Below are 19209 nucleotides of genomic sequence, written 5' to 3'. Positions count from 1 at the left end.
ATATTTCTCCATCCTCTCTCTTACTAAAATGAATTGTGCTCTGTTTTTGTGTTCTCACTGACAAATGCCTCACTTTTCTACATTTTCATCTCAGCTAAACTTCATAAAAAATTATTCTACTTTTGCTGGGTCTAGTTTTTCTCTTAAGTATTCCATTAACCATTATAAAGTGACTTCCATTCCCATCTGAATCTACACTGGCAAATCCCATCACAGACATCCTTATTATCATATGTAATTAATGATTTTCAGTATCCAGATTTTAACTTTTTTCCCTCTAAAACCTATTGAGTGAACAAATATTGTATTTTGAAACTACTGAACCCTTCAGTTTTCATGAAGCATTTAAATACTGGTTCTCTTTCTACTATACTGAAAGTCCTTCCCGAGTCTATTTCACATGTATGTGCATGCTAAGTCACTGCAGTCGTGTCCAACTCTTTGCAACCCTGTGGTCTGTAGCCTGCCAGTCTCCTCTGCCCCTGATGGCTCAGACAGTAAAGAATATTTCACAGTTTTCCTTTTAGTTCAGTGGTTCTAAATTGAAAGGAATTTGTCCTCCAGGAGACATCTGCTAAGGTCTGGAGATATTTTGGTCACAACCAGAGAGACAGGGAATGCTACTAAAGTTAGTGGCAGAGGCCAGGGATACTGCCAAACACTCTGCATTACACAGAATAGCCTTTCACAATAAACACACAATTCAGTGCAAGAGGTCAGTAGTGCTGAGGTTGAGAAGCTCTGCTCTGATGTCTAAAACTCCTTTTTGGTGGCCAGCATTTTCTTTCATCCACTTCTTTTACCTGGGAAATCTCATCTGCTCTTGTGGTTTCAATTACTATTTATATTCTGCAGTTTTTTCAATTTACTGTTCCAATACTGAATTCTGATGTTTTGAACTGTGAACAAGATACGTTTAATTGGATATTACAGAAGTTGAACTAAATTAACATGTCCAAAATGGTGGGGACACTGTCCAAAACTATGCAAGTGCTGCACTCAATATGCCGGCAAATTTGGAAAACTCAGCAGTGGCCACAGGATTGGAAAAAGTCAGTTTTCATTCCAATCCCAAAGAAAGGCAATGCCAAAGAATGCTCAAACTACTGCACAATTGCACTCATCTCACACGCTAGTAAACTAATGCTCAAAATTCTCCAAGCCAGGCTTCAGCAATATGTGAACCATGAACATCCAGATGTTCAAGCTGGTTTTAGAAAAGGCAGAGGAACCAGAGATCAAATTGTCAACATCTAATGGATCATGGAAAAAGCAAGAGAGTTCCAGAAAAATATCTATTTCTGTTTTATTGATTATGTCAAAGCCTTTGACTGTGTCAGACAGTTCAGTTGCTCAGTTGTGTCTGACTCTTTGTGACCCCATGGACTGCAGCACACCAGGCCTCCCTGTCCATCACCAACTCCCAGAGTTTATCCAAACTCACGTCTATTGAGTTGGTGATGCCATCCAACCATCTCATCTTCTGTCGTCCCCTTCTCCTCCTGCCCTCAATCTTTCCCAGCATCAGGGTCTTTTCAAATGAGTCAGATCTTTGCATCAGGTTGCCAAAGTATTGGAGTATAAGCTTCAACATCAGTCGTTCCAATGAATACCCAGAACTGATCTCCTTTAGGATGGACTGGTTGGATTTCTTTGCAGTCCAAGGGACTCTCAAGGGTCTTCTCCAACACCACAGTTCAAAAGCATCAATTTTTCAGTGCTCAGCTTTCTTTACAGTCCAACTCTCACATTCATACATGACAACTCTCATATCCACACATGATTGTGTGGATCACCATAAACTGAAAAATTCTGAAAGAGATGGGAATACCAGACCACCTGACTTGCCTCTTGAGAAATCTGTATGCAGGCCAGGAAGCAACAGTTAGAACTGGACATGGAACAACAGACTGGTTCCAAATAGGAAAAGGAGTACATTAAGGCTGTATATTGTCACCCTGCTTATTTAATTTATATGCAGAGTACATCATGAGAAACACTGGGCTGGAGGAAGCACAAGCTGGAATCAAGATTGCCAGGAGGAATATCAATAACTACAGATACACAGATGACACCACTCTTATGGCAGAAAGTGAAGAACTAAAGGGCCTCTTGATGAAACTGAAAGAGGAGGGTGAAGTGGTTGGCTTAAAGCTCAACATTCAGAAAAATGAGATCATGGATCCAGTCCCATCACTTCATGGAAAATATATGGGGAAACAGTGGAAATAGTGGCTGACTTTATTTTTATGGGCTCCAAAATCACTGCAGATGGTGACTGCAGCCATGAAATTAAAAGACACTTACTCTTTTGAAGGAAAGTTATGACCAACCTGGACAGCATATTAAAAAGCAAAGACATTACTTTGTCAACAAAGGTCCATCTAGTCAAGGCTATGGTTTTTCCAGTGGTCATGTACGGATGTGAGAGTTGGACTATAAAGAAAGCTAAGCACTGAAGAATTGATGCTTTTGAACTGTGGTGTTGGAGAAGACCCTTGAGAGTCCCTTGGACTGCAAGGAAATCCAACCAGTCCATCCTAAAGGAAATCAGTCCTGAATGTTCATCAGAAGTACTGATGCTGAAGCTGAAACTCAACAGTACTTTGGCCACCTGATAAGAAGAACTGAGTCATTGGAAAACACCCTGATGTTGGGAAAGATTGAAGGCGCGAGGAGAATGGGATGACAGAGGATGAGATGGTTGGATGGCATCACCAACTCAATGGACATGAGTTTGGATAAACTCTGGGAGTTGGTGATAGACAGGGAGGCCTGGCGTACTGCATTCCATGGGGTTGCAAAGAGTTGGACATGACTGAGCAACTGTATTGAACTGAAACTGCGTTTTTAAATAAAGTAGAAAAATCTCAAGGTGAAAATATGTACTTAACTGTAGGAGAGAACTTTTATTACCTAAGTGTGTATAGTTTGTCACAGTGATTAAGGTATTCTTACTAAAATGTATTAATAGAGTGCTAGATCTATCACATATGCTTCATAATGGCTTATGACGAACATACATACAGTGGAAGAAGAATCTGATCTCTGCATTTCGCCTTGGAGTCCCTTTTGCATTATTTAGGGGTCAGAAAAGAGGCTACCAGGACACAGGATGCTCTGGGCCTTCTCTGATCTGAGTTTTGTCAGAACTAAAATTGTTGTTGCATGAAAAGCATGTCCTTTCTAGACTCACGGTCCTTTTATTTTTTATAAAAAATTACTATAGTCCTTTTGATGGTTATAAAAATAATGCATTTGTTGCAGAAAATTTGAACATATAGAGCATATGAAGAATAAAATAAACACCTTTAATCCCAACCAACCAGAGAAAAATAACTATTAAAATCTGTCTTTTATAATGTTTTCCCACTTTATTGTGGATCTCTATATATTTGCATCAATATGCTATCTATTATTTTTCTGTCCACACATTTGCATAATTATATTATATTATGTTACATTATAACTACATAATTATATTACAAATTATATGTATGTATATATATATATACATTTAAAATAATTGATAATTTTACACTTAAAAATAAACCATGAGAATTCCCTATACATGATACTAAATGCATCTTTAACCTATCACTTAATATGTTTATAGCATTTCATAGTCTATTATTTTCTCTCTCATTTCTGATTGTTTAATTTGGCTGTTTTCTACTTTTTAAACTATAATGTATGCTGTGATTAATATCTATATGAAAACTTCTCTATGCATCTCTCTAAAATAGGTATAATTACTGGGTATAATTAAGAGGATACTTTAAGAATCATTTTGTTGCTAGAGATATGACATTTTGCAAATATATCACAGCTTATTATTTACCTTTTAATTAATTTAGTATACACAGCTTTAATATATGCAGCTTTACATGTATGTTGTCAAATATATCCATTTTTCCCTTTAGAGTTCTGTTTCTGTTCTATATTTACAGTAATCCCCCTATTCTGAGTTTATACTTGTTTCATAATTTTATAATTTGACTTGTTTTATAGGATTAAATTTTCCACAAAATTTCTTGATACACCTGGCAATGACTTTGATATTGGTGGGAGACAGTAATGTAAATTTTTTTGCATCAAACACCTAATCAATTTCCCCAACACCAATGTTATATGTGATTCTTCTTTCCTCATTAATTTAAGCATTCACCTTTATTGTTTGCTAAATTCTTATTATATTAGAACCTCTTTCTTCTCATCACATTCTCTTCTATTGATCTATAGGACTACCAAATTATCTTTTCAATTATTCACTTGTACCCACCTTGCTACACAGAGTGATCTGATGATCAGCCCCATCACCATCATGGGCGCTTGTTACAAATACAGATTCACAAACTTTTGTGGATATCTGTGTCAGTCATATGCACATTAGAGTTTGAGGGAAGCTACTGCATGACAGTCACTTTTAGCCATTTAGATTCGTTTTGCTGGCTGAATGAGAGGAAAGAGTGCTGAAGTCAGGAGGATCTGCTTAGCTAAATTGAATCATTAGTTCACTGCAGTTTGAAAAAGGCACTTTAAAAAAATGCCTTTCTCCCTAAGACTGTAGTCCAGGTTCGATGCACAATACTGGATGCTTGGGGCTGGTGCACTGGGACGACCCAGAGGGATGGTACAGGGAGGGAGGAGGGAGGAGGGTTCAGGATGGGGAACATGTGTATACCTGTGGCAGATTCATGTTGATATTTGGCAAAACCAATACAATATTGTAAAGTTAAAAAATAAAAATTAAAAAAAAATGCCTTGCGCATCCCTGATGTCATGCCAGCAAATTCTCTTGTACTGTAAGATGACTTTTACAATAAAACTTTAACGTCTACAAGGCTTCTGTCCTGTTTTCTTCACTTAACTCAAATAGGAAAGAATAAAAGAAAATAACAATTCAAAAAACCAAAAGTTTTCCAACCCACATACTTAAGTTTATAACATCTCAGCTTTGATAAAATAAAATGGAAATTTCAATCTAGTTTATGAACTCAAACTGGCTTAGGACCCTGCAGAATTTAATAGTTTCTCAGTGAAGCATTTTGTCTGCTACTATTGAAATGTAAGCATTAAAGCAATATAAAACTAACTAAACCTTAACAAAAAAGAAAGGAAGACTCCCTTCTTGTCTTACCAACGCCGCTATTATCACATAGTGTGTTTCACATGATAAGCCATTCATTAAAGCATCGCCTACTGTTTTTTTCCTTCTCAGAACCAGCTAGAACATGATCTGTCTCTGCATGAAGACACTGGACCTCTGACCTTTTCTGTAGCTATTCCAGGCAAGTATAATAAACAGAGTTCACTAGGTTTCTGTAAATCTCTGATTATGTTTACTATGGAATCCAAGTGTTCATCTTAGGCAGAAAAATTATGGTTGATTTTCAAATATTATGTACAAACTCTAGCTACTAAGCATTCCATAATGAGCACTTTGGCAATTTAAAGCAAACTAGGGTTCCCACAGGCAAGGATGATATGCTCTGCAGTCAAAGAAAGATGGTATGTTGTTAAGGGAGAATATTCACCATGAATTTAAGATAAACCCAGAGATCTCTCTTCAATGTAATTTGGGGGAAAAAACTGACTGCACTTCATTACTGAGACTTAATCTGAAACTCTCTTTTTTCTGGTTTTCAAATCGTACCTTATTGAAGAAAGCTAATGCTAATGAATCACAACCAGAGGTGATTGTTTAGGGACATGACTGTTGTGAGAAATAGTTACCTTCCACAGAATCATCACAGACAGAAAACTTCAACATGCCCAACTACTGCCAGAGATTAATGCAAGGTTTGATTAAAATGAGGAATGAACTTTTATTTTCACCCAAGCACAAAATTGAATCAGAATTGCACTGATCATATAAGTCAAAGAAGCAAGATGTTAGTTACCAACTCATGATAAACAAATTATTCACATTATTTGTTTAATTATGAAGCAATATAACTATTATAGAAAAGTTTAGAGATATAGATAAGCATAGGGAAGATATAAAAATCATTATTCCTACCACACAGAGATAAACACGATTAACTCCATCACTTCATTGGAAATAGATGGGGAAACAGTGGAAACAGTGTCAGACTTTATTTTTCTGGGCTCCAAAATCACTGCAGATGGTGACTGCAGCCATGAAATTAAAAGACGCTTATTCCTTGGAAGGAAAGTTATGACCAACCTAGAGAGCATATTCAAAAGCAGAGACATTACTTTGCCAACAAAGGTTTGTCTAGTCAAGGCTGTGGTTTTTCCTGTGGTCATGTATAGATGTGAGAGTTGGACTGTGAAGAAGGCTGAGCGCCGAAGAACTATGAACTGTGGTGTTCGAGAAGACTCTTGAGAGTCCCTTGGACTGCAAGGAGATCCATCCAGTCCATCCTAAAGGAAATCAGTCCTGGGATTTCTTTGGAAGGAATGATGCTAAAGCTGAAACTCCCAATACTTTGGCCACCTCATGCGAAGAGTTGACTCATTGGAAAAGACTCTGATGCTGGGAGGGATTGGGGGCAGGAGGAGAAGGGGACGACAGAGGATGAGATGGCTGGATGGCATCACTGACTCGATGGACATGAGTCTGAGTGAACTCCGGGAGTTGGTGATGGACAGGGAGGCCTGGCGTGCTGCAATTCGTGGGGTCCCAAAGAGTCGGACATGACTGAGCGACTGATCTGATCTGATCTGACACACATATATGCAGATAAATATATGCAACATGAATATATATAAGTAAAAGACTATATACAGTTACAGTGTGTATGTCTATACACTGTATATACATGTATACAGTATGTGTATACATGTGTACATACATGTGTATGTTATCTGTCCATATGAGGTTTAAATATGTCTTATGTGTACATGTATGTTTGTATGTATACAAGTACAGTTATGTGTATGTATGTGTATATATTTTCTGTATTACCATGTATATTTAATTTTTGTAAGTTGTTTTTTAAAGTGATATGCCACAAATACACACACACATTTCCCTGTCAAAAGATCAATCACTCCAAGTGATATCTCATCTGTGAATTTTACTATCATTGGTTTCACTATTGTAGAACAATAGTGAACAAAATTTAGGTTGTTTCTAAATTTTTTATTATCAAAGACAACATTGTAATGAAAATCATTTATATAACTGTCTGATTACTTCCTTAAAAATAATGGAGTTATTGGGTCAATGAATATGTTGTTTTTCGGCCTTATGAAATATATTACTACATTATCCTCCTAAAAGTTTGAATTAATTTACCTTGCTCCTGGCAATGTAATAGAATAAATGTTTTTATCCCAAACCAAAGTAGATGTTATCATTAAAAATTGTTAATTTGATAAACCCAAACCAATATATTCTTAACTAAAAAAGTTGAACTATTTTCATATGCTTACTTCTACTCTTATTATTATATTTATTTTGTCATTACTTTGTTATAAGTCTTCTTTCTACTTTAAAGAAATTACTCAATATACATTACATATGTAATAAATATTTCTTCATTTTGTCATTTGCCTTTCACTTTGTGGTAGAATTTGTGCTTAGTGTTGAGTTTTGCAAGTCTGAAAAAAACTAAATTTTATATGGTCAAAATTTTACATCAGCCTATTAATTTGTACATCCCTTTTTTATTCTGGATCTATTAATAGTTCATCACTTTGATAACTATTATTATACTGTGTTGTTTAGTCACTCGGTCATGTCTGACTCTTGGCAACCGCTTGGATTGTAGCCCATCAGGTTTTTCTGTCCATGGGATTTCCTAGGCAAGAGTACTGGAGTGGGTTCCAACAGTTTGTATAAGATTCCCCCACTTATTTTCTTTCATTTTCAGAGTTTAATAGCTTTTATTACCCAACTATTTTCAAATAATATTTAGAACATTTTCCCAAATGGACACTAAAGTGTTTCTAATTTGAATTGAATCACATAAAATTAGGATGATTGGATAATATGGTCTTCCTATGCCAAACCATAGACCTCTCCTCCATCTATTTAATTTTTAATCTCTTAATTAAAAAAAATACAGTTTTCATAATATGGGGCATGTACCCTTGATTAACATTTAACCCTAGGTATATTATGTACTTATATTACCTAATATTAATTGGTTTCTTTTACTTGATATACAGGTACACTTTTTTGGAAATAAATTTTATAATATGTCAATTATAAAACTCATTTTTAGGTATTATTGTTTCATGATTGATTTACCTAGTTTTCTAGTGGCACTGTAATTTTCAAGAGATTTATAATTACACAAAATTTTTAAGATCCCATGCCACCTGATGAAAAATTATTTGACCTGATTAGTTGCTGGTACATTCAGTCATGTCAGTGCTTTCTCTTCCTCTAGGTTTAAACTCACCCAACTCATGTTTTGCCCCTTCCTTCACTGTAATGTTGAGAGTCCCATGGGGCATCAAGTAGAGATACCTATTCTGAGGTATCTGTTCTCTTATGACACCTTATGAAACACCCATTCCCCATTCACAGGTGCTCTGGTTACTGCTTACATGTCCCCTGTTCCCTTTGTCCTTAATCATATGGTGCATCCTGCCAGTATGTACATATATTCCATCATGATAAATTTGGGATGCCTTTGGGCTCTCTGTATCTCTCTCTTTATCTCTCTTATTCTATCCTGTTCATTCCACTTAACCTCACCCTACCCTACCCTCAATTTCTGTATCTGCACAGGAATGTGGAAAAGGTTGCCCTATTCTCTGTGGTTGTCTATCATCAGACACTTTCATCTCCAGTATCCCACCCTGCCATCACACTGATGCCCTGATAAGTTTGTCTCGTGGGAATAATCTGTAAGGCCAGTGCCATCATGTGCATTTGGCAAGTTTTATTTCATAATCAATGTCTATAAATTTGTGTTTAGAGAGTATTATTTTAATTGCATTAAATGATTTATTATCATGAAAAGGACTATAAAATAGTTATTCAAATACAATGCAATTTAAAGAAAGTTTCTTACTCTGGAGAGCTAGCTTTTAAAGGACTTTGTTCTGAAAGAATGGCAGTAATTTTTTGTTCAAATACTCAACAATGTACTTGCTGGTATTTTATTAAGATTCTGTAACAATAAACATTTATTTTACTTTTGGCAGTAAAAACAAGATCTTCTAGGTAAGAAGGACATTAACATCCATCAACTTTTTTTGCAAAAGTCAGTTATTTTTTCATTTGTAAATCACCATGCGAGGTGCTAATCAATTACTATGGGTATTAATAATCATGAGAATGCTGTGAATAAACCGTAATAGTAAAAATAGCTGACCCCCCCCATTCTTGAGCACTTGAATGGATATACATTGCTGCATGCTTTCTATAGTTAATATTTATCTCAAACCTATGGATTTCCTTGTATTATTGATAGAGAATGAACTCTGACATAGAAAAGTTCAGGAGTTTGCCAAAGGCACACACTTTGAGAGAAACAGAATATGGGTTTATCATCATCATAAGTCATTGTACCTGTCCTGAGATTTTTTTATCTAATTAAGCACAGGCTCTGGAATTGATATGGTTAGGTTCAGATTCAAACTCTGCCACTTCCTAACTGTATGATTTCAAAGTAGTTACTTAACCCCTCTCTGCCTCAGTTTTACCTTCTTTAAAATTCATGTAATAGTTTCAAATACCCAGTTTGATTGAAGATTAAGTTAGTTAATACATATAAAGTACTTACTGGTGTGTAGTTAGCACTCAGCAAATATTAACTATTAGAAATCAAATTATATAACTGAAAGTATAGCAACATAATAATTACACAAATTACTATTATTAGCATATAACTATAGTTATTGACATTGCTGCTAATGCAACAATTTTGTCATTAATTTCAATCACTTTCCCCATACGATGAAATATTTATGAATATATTTTCTTATGATTCATTTTAATCTTTAAAATAGATGTTAATCATGGTATACACAGAAGTCACAACAAGGTCCAGCTGTATGCTAGGATCATGAAGAATTTTTAAATAGTTTTACAGTTTACAATGCACTTCACATCATTGCAGCCGTTTACTGATATATTCCCACAAGAAAATGTTGCAGTAAATGCTTCATGAATGTGTTCATTTAAAGTGAAAACGTGCTTGAGACTTTGGGGCTTGAGAATTGCCTTTTATTTATTGGTCCAATAAAAAATATCATATTATCTACTTCATCTACTTTTTCTGCAAGGTGCAATATTATTATGAATACATTTTGCATGCATTTATGGATTTTTATCTTTATCAAATTCAGCTTAAATACCAATTTAAGCCAAGAAATCTGGTTCAAATGGGGAAAAAATGGCATGTGATCTTTTTATATTTCTAAAAATCTGCTTTATTTTATTTAGAAATGGTATTGTGGCAATTTTGAATCTATGCTACTTCTTTGAGACACTTGTGTCTAGACTTTGATATAGGTACTTTTAAAAATTTATTTTACTAAGATGCTTTCTTTGTTTACATTTCACCATTTCTAATAGCTTCCCATTTCTTGTGTCTAAATGATCCTTTTTCTTACTATAAAGTGCTGATCCAGTTTCAATTTTGTTTTAGTTGATGCAGATAATCTTACATTAAATAATCTGGACTAAACTTCTCATTTCTGCTTAAGGAATAACTCTAAATATGATTAAAATAATAAGTCACTCTTTCAGCAAGGTGCTAATTATAATTGACATATTAAATTTTGTTCTTATCTCTGTAACTTCACTGAGACCTCATAAATGTTAGGAGTTTTAACATAACAACATGAGATTCAGTTTTGTCAAAGGTGGTCAGTCACTTCAGTCAGTTCAGCCACTCAGTCGTGTCCAACTCTTTGTGACCCCATGAATTGCAGCACGCCAGGCCTCCCTGTCCATCACCAACTCCTGGAGTTCACTCAAACTGATCTCCATCAAGTCGGTGATGCCATCCATCCTCTGTCGTCCCCTTCTCCTCCTGCCCCCAATCCCTCCCAGCATCAGGGTCTTTTCCAATGAGTCAACTCTTCGCATGAGGTGGCCAAAGTATTGGAGTTTCAGCTTTAGCATCAGTCCTTCCAATGAACACCCAGGACTGATCTCCTTTAGGATGGACTGGTTGGATCTCCTTGTAGTCCAAGGAACTCTCAAGAGTCTTCTCCAACACCACAGTTCAAAAGCATCAATTCTTTGGCGCTCAGCATTCTTCACAGTCCAATTCTCACATCCATGCATGACCACAAGAAAAACCATAGCCTTGACTAGATGGACCTTTGTTGGCAAAGTAATGTCTCTGCTTTTGAATATGCTATCTAGTTTGGTCATAACTTTCCTTCCAAGGAGTAAGCATCTTTTAATTTCATGGCTGCAGTCACCATCTGCAGTGATTTGGACCTCACTAAGCTTGGAGTTTCAGATTCAGATGCTAACAGTTGCCAGCCAGAAAACTTAAATTTGAATGAAGTCAGTTTATTACAAGACCAACAGAGGGTGAGGAAGATCTCAGGGATCAGGAGAATGAATACTTCATTGAAAAGAAACGGGTGCTGCATGCTTGTTTGTGCCCTACCCTTTGTGACCCCATGGACCGTAGCCTGCCAGGCTCCTCTGTTCATGGAATTCTTCAGGCAAGAATACTGAAGTGGGTAGCCGTTCCCTTCTCCAGAGGATCTTCCCTACCCAGGGATTGAACCCAGGTAGATTATTTATGGTCTGAGCCACAAGGATACTGGAACTGGTTGCCATTTCCTACTTCAGGGGATTTTTCCAACCTAAGAGATCAAACCTGAGTCTTCTGTGTCTCCTGCATTGGCAGGTGGGTTCTTTATCACTGAGCCACTTGGGAAGTCATTGAAAGGACAGATGCTATGAAACTCATTTACTTGCTACTAGGTAGCAATGTGTGTTTACTGTTATCAGCTCTTTAGATTTTTTTTTCCTAGAAATTTAGATTTTTTTTTAATGTAAAGTCTCTCCATTTTTAAATGTTTGTAGTCCACCTTTTTTTCAGATACTGTAATTAACAAATGTGTCATTGCTGTGCTCATATCTGGCACACAGGCACTTATTTAGTAAGTAAATTTTGAAGGCAATCTCATTTATAGAGTAAAATTGTGCCTTAGTCCCCTTACATCAAATAACAGCAAATTCTCTGAAAATTTCATGCAAGAAAGTAAAAGTATTTTTAAAACTGTATATGTCTATGATTTCAAACTTAAAATATTTTCTTTTATGACTCCCTATAAATACAATTTTTAATGAGAACCAACCCCCTTAAAGATTTTTCTTGCTATGAGTATCTTTCTTATCCATAATAAACATTTTTCTTAGTTCAGAAAATATAGCATCAATCCTTTTTTTTTTTTTTTTGCCCCGGGCTTTACCTCTTACTATTTCCAAACATATACTCGTATCAAAGACAAAAGACTTTAGGTTGAAAATGAAACACACCAGACACATAATCAAGAACTTCACTCAGATATATGTCAGCTGTAGTGAGAAGTCCTCAAACAACTAGACTACAGATTCAAAACTAGAGTTGGTTACAACTTTTTCAACTAGAACACAAAAGTTTACCTTGCATTACCAAACCTAACATGAGTCTAATGATAAAGTCACAGGGCAGCCTGGGTACCTTTTAGATTACTATAATTTCTTTTAGACCTTACAAGCCTAGAGTACTGAATGAATTTGCTTAGGTAATTTGGTTCATTTGTCTCCCACTCTTTTGCTATCAGTTCTCAAGCTTTTGAAAACATCCTTTTAGCCTCTCTGTACCTCCCCTTCCTGACTTTCTTTCTGTTCTGAGTTTTGCTTAGGTTATTCCATCTCTATGTAGCAATATAATTTCTTTCAAAGCCTAAACTCTCCCTTATTTGAGAAAAGCTTTCAGTATGTTGTTAGCTCACTGTTTTGTATACCATAAAAAAATGACTGATACTGTGGGAACATTCCAATCATGATTGCTGTTACCAGATTTTCCATAGCTATTCAATATCTTAAGCTTGAGTTATTCATTTTCCCTCAGTGTACATTTTTTTTGGACTGAAGTAACAAGATTTTATATAAATATTTACTTTGCTAATTAACTTAGCAATCATCTATAAAGGAAATAAAGTCAGTTCATGCCTAACTTTCCATTTCTCACAATGCAACTAATATTTCACTTTTCTCTCTTATTTTAGACAGCTAATAATGTCTTGTATTTATGACTTTCAAAGATAATCATCTCCATCACCTTATATTCTCCAACTATTGTAAGCAGTACAAGAAATATCACCACCTCACTTCTGAAAGGAAACTGAGGAACTGTACTAGAAGAAAGGGTGAGCGCTGCCAGATGAACAGCCAACGAGCCACGTAAATTCTCATGGCCAAGGTGAGCAACCTGGGAAAATTTACGAATCTCAGTGAATGGGGTAGCAATAGCAACTTTTGATGGTAATAGCTTCAAGGATACTGGGATTGCTTTTTGTTAGTAGACCACAGAGATGACTTCTCAGGTCTGTTTCAATTTCCTTTAGAATCAATTGCTCCCCCTAGTCCATTCTGAAGGAGATCAGCCCTGGGATTTCTTTGGAAGGAATGATGCTAAAGCTGAAACTCCAGTACTTTGGCCACCTCATGTGAAGAGTTGACTCACTGGAAAAGACTCTGATGCTGGGAGGAATTGGGGGCAGGAGGAGAAGGGGACGACAGAGGATGAGATGGCTGGATGGCATCACTGACTCAATGGACGTGAGTCTGGGTGAACTCCGGGAGTTGGTGATGGACAGGGAGGCCTGGCGTGCTGTGATTCATGGGGTTGCAAAGAGTCGGACACGACTGAGTGACTGATCTGATCTGATTCCCTCTTGGTCTACCCTGGTGGCTCTGATGGTAAAGACACTGCCTGCAATGCAGGAGACCTGGGTTTGATCCCTGGGTTGGGAAGATCCCCTAGAGAAGGAAATGGCAGCCCACTCCATTTCTCTTGCCTGTAGAATTCCAGAGACAGAGAGAGGAGCCTGGTGGGCTACAGTCCATGGGTCACAAAGAGTCATACACGATTGAGTGACTAACACTTCCACTTTCGCTGTTCCCCCTTAGATACTATGGCACACTCTTCCCAAAACAGAACTGCCATACCTTGACTTTATATTTCATATTTTCTTTTGGGGATTAATATCTTTATCTGCCATATTAATTTAAAACTCCCCCATTTTCTATTAGATATGTAAAAACATTTGGCACCACCATATGCTCTCATTTCAGTTTGTTTGAATGCTTCTGTACCCATTCATGAAAATTCCTATAGATAATTATAAGCCAGGAAGGAGTTGAGTCACAGGAAGAAAATATGAATAATACCCATTTCATAGCTTTAAAAGTTACCAATTTTATGAATTCAGACATGTCTGTAGTTAATTACAATACAAAGTTAGCCAATAGTTAGTTGCAATACAAAGTCAAGATCCTAAAACATATTAACCAGGTGTAATGGAAATAAAGGAAGTAGAATGATCTGTGCTTTGAAAAAAATGGCAAAATTTTACAAAGCAGTGAATTCCCTTTGGGTTTTCTAAGATGAATAGGGGCTAGAAGCCTGAGAGAAAGACCTATCTAACAAAGAGAATAACATGACAAAAGAATACGTTTGAAAGAACAAACGTACGCCTTACCTGGGAATGATGACAAAGGACCAGGGCCTATGGAAATGCGGTACAAGCTAAGGCTGGAATCTAACGTCATGCTAAGACATTTGTACTTTCTCCTAACGGTGATGGGTAGCACAGAGACATTACATTGCCAACAAAGGTCTGTTTAGTCAAGGCTATGGCTTTTCCAGTGGTCATGTATGGATGTGAGAGTTGGACTGTGAAGAAGGCTTAGCGCCGAAGAATTGATGCTTTTGAACTGTGGTGTTGGAGAAGACTCTTGAGAGTCCCTTGGCATGCAAGGAGATCCAACCAGTCCATTCTGAAGGAGATCAACCCTGGGATTTCTTTGGAAGGAATGATGCTAAAGCTGAAACTGCAGTCCTTTGGCCGCCTCATGTGAAGAATTGACTCATTGGAAAAGACTGTGATGCTGGGAGGGATTGGGGGCAGGAGGAGAAGGGGACAACAGAGGATGAGATGTTTGGATGGCATCACTGACTCGATGGACATGAGTCTGAGTGAACTCCTGGAGTTGGTGATGGACAGGGAGGCCTGGCATGCTGCAATTCATGGGTTCGCAAAGAGTCAGACACGACTGAGTGACTGAACTGAACTGAACTGAAGAAAAAGAGAGGAATGAACAGTTTTGTTCTATGGAGTACAGGTAACTTGTGGCAGCGTAAAGGATAGGAGAAAACATCCAAGGATGCCACTAAGGAAGATGTTTTAAGAGGTCATACCAGTCCTTAAAGCTTGAATTCCAAGTTCAATCAGCATAATAATTTCCTTGCTTATAATCCTAACTTCTCTGTCTGTCTCTCTTGCTGCTTTAATGTATTCTCTGACAAATCACAAAAAGCAGGTCAATACAACTCTCTTCCTGATCTGTTCCTGCCTCTGGCTAGAGGAAAACATGCAACCTGGAAATTGTTCTTGCCTTTAATTATAAACAAGATCCTTAATGTTATCAGACAAACATGCTATGCATTTCTCATCCCACACTCCTAGTTTATTGCATCCTTGCCTCTATCCCATAAGCCAACACTTCTTACAAATCCTATATCCAGTGGATTACCAGAATTCCCACTTCACTGAGAAAGCTGAAGTAATGCGAAGAGAATTTTTGCAAATTCCAAATATTACACCTACTCACCTACCAGCAACTGAAAACATGAACCTCTGCTACTAATAATATATGTATGTGATATACATTCATAGGTAGAAAGACAGAGTAATATGGATGTGGATGGACCTGGAATGTGAAGTCAAGTGGGCCTTAGGAAGCATTACAATGAACAAAGATAGTGGAGATGATAGAATTCCAGTTGAGCTCTTTCAAATCCTGAAAGATAATGCTGTGAAAGTGCTGCACTCAATATGTCAGCAAACTTGGAAAACTCAGCAGTGGCCCCAGTACTGGAAATGGTCAGTTTTCATTACAATCCCAAAGAAAGGCAATGCCAAAGAATACTCAAACTAGTGCACAATTGCGCTTATCTCACATGCTAGTAAAGTAATGCTCAAAATTCTCCAAGCCAGGCTTCAGCAGTACGTGAACCGTGAACTTCCAGATGTTCAAGCTGGTTTTAGAAACGGCAGAGGAACCAGAGATCAAATTGCCAACATCCACTGGATCATCAAAGAAGCAAGAGAGTTCCAGAAAAACATCTATTTCTGCTTTATTGACTATGCCAAAGCCTTTGACTGTGTGGATCACAATAAACTGTGGAAAAGTCTGAAAGAGATGGGACTACCAGACCACCTGATCTGCCTCTTAAGAAACCTGTATGCAGGTCAAGAAGCAACAGTTAGCACTGGACATGGAACAACAGACTGGTTCCAAATAGGAAAAGGAGTATGTCAAGGCTGTATATTGTCACCCTGCTTATTTAACTTATATGCAGAGTACATCATGAGAAACGCTAGGCTGGAGGAAGCACAAACTGGAATCAAGATTGCCGGGAGAAATATTAATAACCTCAGATATGCAGATGACACCATTCTTTTGGCAGAAAGTGAAGAAGAACTAAAGGGCCTCTTGATGAAAGTGAAAGAGGAGAGTGAAAAAATTGACATAAAGCTCAACATTCAGAAAACTGAGATCATGGCACCCAGTCCCATCACCTCATGGCAAATAGATGAGGAAACAGTGGAAACAGTGTCAGACTTTATTTTGGGGGGCTCCAAAATCACTGCAGATGGTGACTGCAGCCATGAAATTAAAAGACGCTTACTGCTTGGAAGGAAAGTTATGACCCACCTGGAAAGCATATTAAAAAGCAGAGACACTACTTTGCCAACAAAGGTCCATCTAGTTAAGGCTATGGTTTTTCCAGTGGTCATGTATGCATGTGAGAGTTGGACTATAAAGAAAGCTGAGCACCGAAGAATTGATGCTTTTGAACTGTGGTGTTGGAGAAGATTCTTGAGAGTCCTTTGGACTGCAAGGAGATCCAACCAGTCCATCCTAAAGGAAATAAGTCCTGAATATTCATTGGAAGGACTGATGCTGAAGTTGAAACTCCAATACTTTGGCCACCTGATGCGAAGAGCTGACTCATTTGAAAAGACCCTGATGCTGGAAAGATTGAAAGCAGGAGGAGAAGGAGATGACAGAGGATGAGGTGGTTGGATGGCATCACCGACTCAATGGACATGGGTTTGGGTGGACTCCGGGAGTTGGTGATAGGGAGGCCTGGTGTGCTGCAATTCATGGGGTTGCAAAGAGTCAGATATTACTGAGCGACTGAACTGAACTGATGTGATGTACATTCTTAGGTAGAAAGACAGAGTAATATGGATGAGGATGGACCTAGACATAGTGTATATTTATAGATATAACTGGTATATGAACTAAAGTAAACTCCACCAACTAGACCCAGTTCTTTCCCACTCCAACATACACTGTCAATTTTCTCCTACCAACATCAGTATTTCCCTCTCCATATACTTCTGTTATCTTGTAAACATGCTGTTATTTTTTCCTTCTTAATCTCTCTAATCTTCTCTTTTCAGTTATGATTTTAGCCTTTGGTCCTTTTTTATGAAATTTCCTACAAATGTTCGAACTCTCTTACTGATGTCCCTATGCCCATTCTCCTGGAGCCTATTTGAAATGCCCTAAACACTGCTTTGTCAAGGTCATCAGTCATCTCCACATTGCCATGTTCATTGCCTAGTTCTCGGTTTCTAGCATGCTTGATCTGGAAGCATTTCCCCACTTGGCTCCAGACACTCCCTTGGTTTTCCTCCAACTCACTGTTTCCTTCTTCCCAGAGACTCCTACTAGCTTTTATTTCTCTTTTTACCTTCATATCGCTGGGTGCCAAAGGATTTGCTCATAGAATTGATTGTGTTTTGGGCCTCTTCTCCATTGGATACCTCATTCAGGCTCATGGCTTTAAATATCACCTGTAAGTGCCTTCTAAAATATTCCTTCTAAAATTGAGATTCCACATTTCAAAGATTTAATTCTAGTTTTCTGCACCTACAGACATTTATATAAACAAAAGTTGGAAGCAGTTTGACTTGAATATAAACTCAAATGCCTATTAATGATCTAAATATGTACTAAGTAATCCTTATTAAACCAAATGTTCACATCAAAGCTGTTATCCTTATCTTTCTCTCCTCTAGATTCAAGTCAGAGCAAGAGAGGGGTAGGAAAAATAAGGAGTTAAACTTTCATGAACAGAAAACAATTTCTTTCATATGATCCACTCTTTTCTCCCTTCCCAAGACTTCTACAGGAAATGGGGTTAGAGTTCTACAGAAACCAACTTAGAAAAAAAAGAAACATTCTCACAAGATACTCATCCGCTGACAATCTGAAAAAAAAAAAATGACTTAATTAATTGGTTGAGAATCTTTGGTAAAACATTTATAAAGTATGAGAAATTTGCATAGTTGCTATTTAAACAGGGTAGATAATAACACTTTCTAAGAAAATAAATGGGGGAAGAAAAAGCCTTTTTAACCATACTGATGAATATACTTATATAATCTCCAAACTGCAAATCAACTATGAATTACTCATTATTTCAGTATCTATATATTCCAACAGATACTTACTATTGCCAAAATGTCTTTTTCTTCCAGTTCAAGTTCAACTGTATTTGTATTTCATGTGGTTTTGCTGTCCACATTGATACTCATTGAAAAGTGATGACTATTTAGAAATTTTAAAGATTTTTTTCCTAATTTGGCTGACCAAGTTAACAGATGTTTCATAAAAGACTTTTTATATTAATTCTTCCTGATGTTAGCAACATTTCAAGATAAAGATAAAATTACCCCTCTGCCACCTCTCAGTTTGACAGAGTTAATAATAATCACTTTTTATTCAATATCTGCATTAGAGGTTTTTTAGATCTTCACAATCTACTGTGTTTTTTTATTGGGAAATGCCTGATCTGTTGTCAATTTTAAATAACTAACTCATAAATTTTTACTTGATCCACACTTTAATGGAGAAGAGTACAACAGTTTGAAACAAGCTGCTGACCTTGGTATTAAGTGTAATTTCTAATAAATTAAATGTGGGCATGTGTACAAAGAGAGATGGAGGCTTCTCGATGATTTAGG

The sequence above is a fragment of the Bos grunniens genome, chromosome 2, assembly GCF_055505025.1.
Source record: "Bos grunniens cultivar Pamir isolate PY7600 chromosome 2, Bosgru_T2T1.0, whole genome shotgun sequence".
Taxonomy (NCBI): Eukaryota; Metazoa; Chordata; class Mammalia; order Artiodactyla; family Bovidae; genus Bos; species Bos grunniens.
This window is presented reverse-complemented; position numbering follows the sequence as displayed.